The 7,657-nt window shown below is 38.7% G+C and overlaps 1 pseudogene; it reads right to left on the bottom strand.

The window, feature by feature from the left end:
- Window positions 1-870: 870 nt before the first annotated feature.
- Window positions 871-2,768, bottom strand: LOC112657864 (zinc finger protein 346-like; annotated as a pseudogene).
- Between the last annotated feature and the right edge of the window lie 4,889 nt (window positions 2,769-7,657).

Genomic DNA, 7,657 nt, shown 5'->3' with positions numbered 1-7,657 from the left:
AGCAACCTGGGTAGGTGGCCTGTTGCACAAGGAAAAGAAGAGGGCTAGGAGAACCAAGGAGCACCAATAAACTCTGAGCTGGCTGGCATGAAGCAGTTTGTCTTTAAGGGCACAGAACCATTGAGGGGACTTGGATGTGGGAACTTCTCCACATGATCCTGGGTCAGAGCACCTCTGATGGAGAAGAGGAAAAAACCCATCTTGGAGTTTTCCATTATCCACACAGTACTGAGGCCTTCTCCAGCTCCAGCTTTTCTCCAGCTGCTGATTGATCTTTAGAACCATTCAGGAGTGGTGGAGAAGGGGCAGAAATGATAGCGCTGCTCTGTCAGAGCTGTACCATTGCTCCAGGAGGAGACCTCACAGTGGGCAAAGAGCTGTATAATTGGCCAGTATCTGGAAGTGGCTTTGATGGGGCAATGACTTCCATCTGCCCTTTCCCACTTAGGCCAAGATGTGGTGTGAAAGCTTCAGGTTCCACTGGAGCTACTTAGAGCCCATGTAGAATTCAGTTCTTTAACTGCAAACTGGTTCAAAACTGACCTTCAGAGTAATCTCAGACCTGGGGCTCTGACATATGGCCCCAAGGGGTCGGGGAATGGAGAAAGCCATTCTCCAAACTACCACCCTGCCGGCCACAACTCCTCTTGAGATCCGCCCCTTTCCCTTGTACTGATCTACAGGGCCCATCCCAAAGGGGAAGAGCCAGGATGGCTCTGGACCAATCAGATGCTATCTATGACCCACTCCTGCCTTAGGGTCTATGAGTTCTCCAGGTATAAGAAAGGAGGAAAAGGGACCAAAGGGCAGCCCATGCTCATGGGAAGCAGCTGGTTCAACCTCAGATGCTGGACAGAAACACCTCTAGTCTTACAAGGTGGTTGGGTCTTTCTAAAAGGGCTGCCCTTGCATTGGAATCTGGCCTAGGTGTGATGCCCTTGGGTTGGTGACTGGTTCTTGTATTTAAAGCCACTCACATGAACTTGATACTGTTCTATGGAATTCCACACCATCTTACACATCTTGCAGGGGTAGCCCTTCCTTGCTGATGAGTCAGGGACAGCACAGTCTGCCAGCTGCCCATCATGTGCCTTGGGTTTGAGCTTGGTTTCCTATTTCCTATTTTCTTGCCCACATAACATTGTGGAGACACAACAGGGTGGTTAAAAATCACACAGCAGAGGCTGCAGAACTTGTCTGGGTCTATCACCTCTATTCAGGTGCAAGGCTTCCACCTTAGTTCACTGTTGCTTCAGCTTTAAGTTCTTTGAATGGGTCTTCCCCAGGTAGTGCAATGGGCTATGCCAGGGGAGGAAAAGGCTGAGTTACAAATAGGGCAGCCCTGGTTCTTGTCTTTGCTTCTGCTGGTCTTCTGATCTGAGTCGAGCTTCTTTGTTTCCCCCTTTAACATCTCCATTCCATGGATCGCTTGGTGTCTCTTCACTTTGTTGGCATGCTTTTTGCCTGGTAGTGTGCCAGCTTCTGGGATTCAGAAATGAGCAAAATGCAGCAAACCTTACATGGAGTATTGTTAAAGAGAGATGGATTCTTCTGGATCATGTGCTCCCCTTTCTTCCCACTCTACTGGTTGGGCCCAGGACACTGCTTCCCACAGGTGGCACACCCTCTAACAGTGGAAGTGCTGTCCATCCTGTTCCCATCCTGGATTCTCTGAGCTGTTTGTTGTATGACCCTGCCCCTCCAGGGGCTACAGCCTTCAGGGTGCCCAGTGAGGGCTATTCCATCTTTCTTGCAAGCCCTACTGACAGCCAACTCATAAACCTTGGTCTCTACTTTCCATATCTTTAAAAGAAAACAAATAATATATAATAAGCACTACCAACCTATTTGGTAGTGCCTAATTGCCCTTCTGCCAACGCATAGTCATTTGACCTCTTTACAAAATCAGTAGGTCAGACTAGTCTGAGTATTGTTATTCTCCTTTCTCATCGAGGAAGTGCATATTCTTTGAATTTAGTAACTAGGAGAACCTTCTATTTTTTCATCCTGTACAACCCATTAAAATCCATTTTCTTCAAAAATTATGGGTTTGGAATGGTAGTCATAGTCTAGGTCTGGGATAACTTCTGGGAAATAATTCTTCACAGTTCTGACAACCCCATCTCTTATTTGTTTAAGAGAATTGGGCTCAAGAGTCTGGAAATCTATGAAGGCTGGCTAAAATAATGACAGACGGTAAAAATCAGCTGCATGTTTAATAACAGCTAATATTAATAATTGTCACTTGTAAAAAAAATACATATTATCTTTCTTAGATAATATAATCCTTACAGCAATCCTATGGAAACAACTCTGCTGTTTTCAGCATCCTACAGTTGATGACACTGTATCACAGTGGATGTTGGCCAGGTTACTTCGCTTCTTCAAGTTCCAGAGGTAGAACCCAGGTCAAGGTTTCTCTCCCCCAAAGTCCATCCTCTCAACCACAGCAACTTCTCTTCTCCACACCTAAGTCACATCTGGCTTCAACAACCAGGAGTGGAGGATAAAGCCAGATGCTAACCTCAGAAATTGACCTGTAATGAACAGCATCAGGTCAGTGCCTATTAGTGTACTTGTTTCCCTTACGTTTCTCCAGGCCTGTGAATCTTTATATCCATCTCTCCTCCCTGGATTGCAACTCAGCCTTGGCTTACCATGATTTCTTTTCCAGCTGCTAACCTTGTGCACCGTGGCACCGCATGCTGTCTGGCTGTCCCACGGAGAGGAGGCTGTGCAGAGCATGGCATTGACAAAACGCAGGTCATTTCTCTGAATGAGCATTATTCATTTCTGTCGGATAAATTCAGAGGTAGCAGCCTGTGTTTCTCCCACTGGGCTGCTAAGAGGAACTGCAGAGCATGAGGAGACATTTTAAAAATCAAAATACTACGCTGCTTTCTCCCACGTTGAGAAAGGCATGTCAATTCATCTCAGGAAGCCCTCCTGGGGCAGAAGTTTTGTAAACATGCTCCAGTGGCCCCTGGGTCCTAATTTAAAATATTGCTGTTCTATTTTATGCCAGCCCTTGCTGTTTTGTTCCTGAACCAAACCCATCGTTTGTATCCAGTGGGGAAAGGAGGCAGAGCACGGTTCTTTCATAGTTATTGTCCCTTGAACAATAGACTCAACCTTAAAGGCTCCTCAAGTTGGAAAAAGATCAGGGTGGAGGAATTTTCTCCAAAATATGATTGTTTCTGTTTATAAAATATCAATGTGTTACCCATTAAATCTATTTATGTTCCTTGCATTTCTATATGAATTTGAAGATCAGCTTTTGAAATTCTGCAAAAAAAGAGAGTGCTTTGAATCTGTAGATCAATATGGGGAATAACTCCATCTTTGAGATATTATCTTCTACTCTATGAACATGGAATGTCTTCCATTCATTTACTTCTTGTTAAATTTCATTCAACAATGTTTTATGGATTTTAATGTGAAAGTATCACAGACTCCTGTTTAATTTATTCATATATTTTATTCCATTTGATGCTGTCGTAAATAAAATTGTTTTCTTCATTCCATTTTCAGAATGTTCATGGGTAGTTGGTGTATAGAAACACTAAACATTTTTGTATATTGATCTTGTATCCTGAAACCTTGTTGAGATTTTTTTTATTAATTCTAATAGTTTTTCATGGATTCTTGAGGATTTTCTACATAGAAAAATCATCATTTGAGAATACATGATTCTCATTTCCAATCTAGATGCCTTTTTTTTTCTTTCTTTCTTTCTTTCTTTCTTTCTTTCTTTCTTTCTTTCTTTCTTTCTTTCTTTCGCCTAATTGGCCTATGAGATGAAGATAGTTTTAATTGTCCATTTCCAATCTGTATGTTATTTACTTCTTTTTCGTGTCTAATTGCCTGTTAGAATATGCAGTGCAGTGTTTACAAGTAGCAAGAGCAGGTATCTTGTCTTGTATCTGATCTGGTGTAGAGAAAATATTCAATCTTTTACCATTAATTATGATATTAGTTGTGGGTTTTCCTGGAAGTTCTCTTCCAATCCTAGGTCAACAAGTGTTTCTGTCATGAAATAGTGTTTGGTTTTATCAAATTATTTTTCTACATTTATTGAGAATATCATATAGTTTGTGCCTTTTATTCTATTAACATGGTATATTATGTTGATTGGTTTTCACATGTTAAAACAATCTAGCATTTATCCCTGGATAAATCCCACTTGGTGATCGTTTATAATCCTTTTTGTATGCTGTAGGATTCAGTTTACTATCATTTTGTTGAGGATTTTGTGTTGATAGTTCTAAGGAGTATTGATCTTTTTCTTTTTTCTGTAATATCTTTGGACATTAGATATTTTTTGGAAGAGTTTGTGAAGGACTGGCATTACTTAAGTATTTGGCAGAAGTCATCAGTGAATTCTAAGCTTTTCCTTGTAGGAAGGTGTTAATGTGCTGCTTTTTAAATTTGTTAGGGCTATTCAAATTTCCTATTCTTAAGTTTTAGTGTTTGTGTTTTTCTGGAGTTGTGTCCCTTTCATCTAAATCACCTAACTTGTTGATAATCAGTTGTTCATAGTATTCTCTTATAATCATATGTATTTCCGTAAGGTCAGTAATGATGGGATTTTTTTTTTTTTTTTTAAGATTTTACTTATTTATTCATGAGAGACACAGAGAGAGAAAAAGAGAAAGGCAGAGACACAGGCAGAGGGGAAAGCAGGCTCCACGCAAGGAGCCCGACGCGGGACTAGATCCTCTCCAGGATCACGCCCTGGGCTGAAGGCGGCGCTAAACCGCTGGGCCACCGGGGCTCCCCGTGATGGGAAATTTTTTAATTCCTGATTTAGTAACTTGAAACTTCTGCTTTTTTGTTTGTTTGTTTGTTTTTGTTTTTGTTTTTTCTTGGCCAATCTAGGCTTGTCAATTTTGTTTATCCTTTCAAAGAAGCAAATTTGGGTTTTGTTTACCTTTTTTTCTATTCTCTACTTCATTTATTTCTACTCTAACCTTTCTTATTTCCTTCCTTCATTTTACTTTGGGTTTAGCATCTATTTTTTTCACGTTTCTTAATATTATGCCATTGATTTGAAGTCTTACTTTTTTTCTAACTTTTTAATATAAGCACTTAGAGCTTTAAAGCTCTCTCTAGGGCAGCCCTGGTGGCGCAGCGGTTTGGTGCCGCCTGCGGCCCGGGGCGTGATCGTGGAGACCCGGGATCGAGTCCCACGTCAGGCTCTCTGCATGGTGCCTGCTTCTCCCTCTGCCTGTGTCTCTGCCTCTCTCTATCTCTATGAATAAATAAATAAAATCTTAAAAAAAAAAAACAAAACGCTCTCTCTAAGCACTTATTTAGCTGCATTCCATAACTTTTGATGTCTTGTATTGTCATTTTCTTTCATCTCAAAGTATTTCCTATTTACCTTTACATACATTTCTCCTTTGACCTCGTATTACCTAGGTTATTTACAAGTGTGTTAACTTCCACATATTTATGAATTTAAAAAGTTAATAATTTTGTTTTTAATTTCTAAATTCAGCCCATTGTAGTCAGAAAACACACTTTGTATGATTTCATGTTTTTTAAATTTATTCTGGCTTATTCTTTGGCATAATATATGGTTCATCTTGGAGAGTGTTCCACGTGTACTTGAGGAAAATGTATATTCTGTTTTTGGATGGAGTGTTCTATGTATGTCCGTTAAGTCTAATTGGCTTGCAGTGTTGTTCACATCTTTTATTTCCTTGTTGGTCTTTTCTTTGGTTGCTCCATCTATTGTTGGAAATAGGGTATTGAATTCTACAAATATTATTGTTGAATTTTCTATTTTCCCTAATTTTTGTCACTTTTTGCTTCATGTATTTTGGGGCTTCACTGTTAGGTGCATATATATTTATAATGCTATGTCTCTTTGATGGATTGACCCTCTTTGTCATAAATGTCATTTTTTTATCTCCAAGAATAGTTTTTACCTTAAAATCTTTTAAATCTAATATTAGTAAGCTACTTTTGTTCTCTTTGTTTATTGTTTTTGTAGTATATCTTTTCCCATCTTTGTACTTTTTTTTTTAAGCAAGAGAGAAAGAGCACACATGTGCAAGGGGCGGGGGGGTTAGGGTCAAGGAGAAAGAATATTAAGCAGGCTCCATGCTGAGTGGAGCCCAACATGAGGCTCAATCTCATAACCCTGGGATGACCTGAACCAAAATCAAGAGTAGGACACTTAACTAAGCCACTCAAACACACACAGCATATTGCTGAACCATGTTTGTTTTAATATAATTCTATCAACTCTGCCTTTTGTTTCTCATTCCTCAGATTTTTCCTTTGAAGAATTTTGGCCATCTTTTTATTTTTCTCAATTGCCTTGGCCGTTTCAGACATTTACCGTGTTAGACAATTACAACTGATTTTGTGTCTGTGTGTGTGTGTGAGAGAGAGAGAGAGAGAGAGAGAGAGAGAGAGAGAGAGAGAGAAATGTCCTGGGGATAGAGCTTTCCTCATCAGTGAGCTCTGAGTCAGATTAAATAAAGACAAACTTTATCAATAAAGACAAGATCATGAACCTGCCAAACAGATCAAGTAGCAACAATTCTCTGAGGATGAAACTTTCTGAGGAGCTCCAAATCCATTCTGCTCTCCCCAGTGACTGTTAAGTTGCTAATTTTCACATGCATTGTAGTTCTATAAGTTGCTATATTCAAGACCATCATGGGGTAGCTTTTTACTTCTAACCTACTTCTTTTCTGGGGAAGACTTGACCATCACTCATCCAAGTTGCTATTTAATGACATATACTCTTACACTCTTCAAGTTCTAAATAAGGAATAATGGCTATTTTGGTTTATGTCTTTAAGTTAAGGCCTTGGATACAGCTTGTTTTCCCTTAAAAGAAATAAAACCTTTCTGATGATGTAGAGAAGGAAAGAAAGAAAGAAAGAAAGAAGAAAGAAAGAAAGAAAGAAAGAAAGAAAGAAAATACCTGAAAAAAAATCTACTTGTTTATATATCATGCTCACTCAGACTTCTATGAAAGAGTTTTTGCCATCTTCAGTCAAGTTAGACTTGCTAAATTCAATTTTTTTTCTGTGAGCTATATAAACTCTTTATAAACTCTTGTCCATAGTCTTCTTAATAGTATGCACTCTAATTATTATGTGAGTAATGCACCTTAAGACTTTAAACTATTTTTTTCTGAATGTCAGTGCTTGAAGATGAAGAAATAACACTATATCCCAGAAAATTGTATATTTTATGTTCTCCTTTTAAAAATGAATGACTATCATTTAGTCTATTTTTAAGTGTAGTTCTTTATACACCTACACTTTCTTCCAATTTTATTGCTAAATGACCTACTATCACCTGAAGTTAAGAACTTCAGGAAATGGTGTCTTGATAGCACCTTAAAACACTACTATAATGTTAAATATAACTCAGCTTTTCTTAAAGTAAACCTAAATTTAAAACTTAAGGAAAATATATAGTGCTTACTTTTAGTTGTTACCCCTACAAGGTGTATAACATGCATAACATACAGTAATAGAATCTCTGACTTTTAGTAATGGCCATTTGGAATACAGCTACAGTTCTTAGCCTTCCTCATAGCTAGTGACTTTGTGAAAAAGATCTGATTAGGAACTTATAAATGGAAGTGATATGTGTAATTTCTGGGTAATAACTTTACTGACATGTGAAA

Source organism: Canis lupus, chromosome 8, assembly GCF_003254725.2.
Source record: "Canis lupus dingo isolate Sandy chromosome 8, ASM325472v2, whole genome shotgun sequence".
Classification (NCBI taxonomy): Eukaryota; Metazoa; Chordata; class Mammalia; order Carnivora; family Canidae; genus Canis; species Canis lupus.
This window is presented reverse-complemented; position numbering and strand designations above follow the sequence as displayed.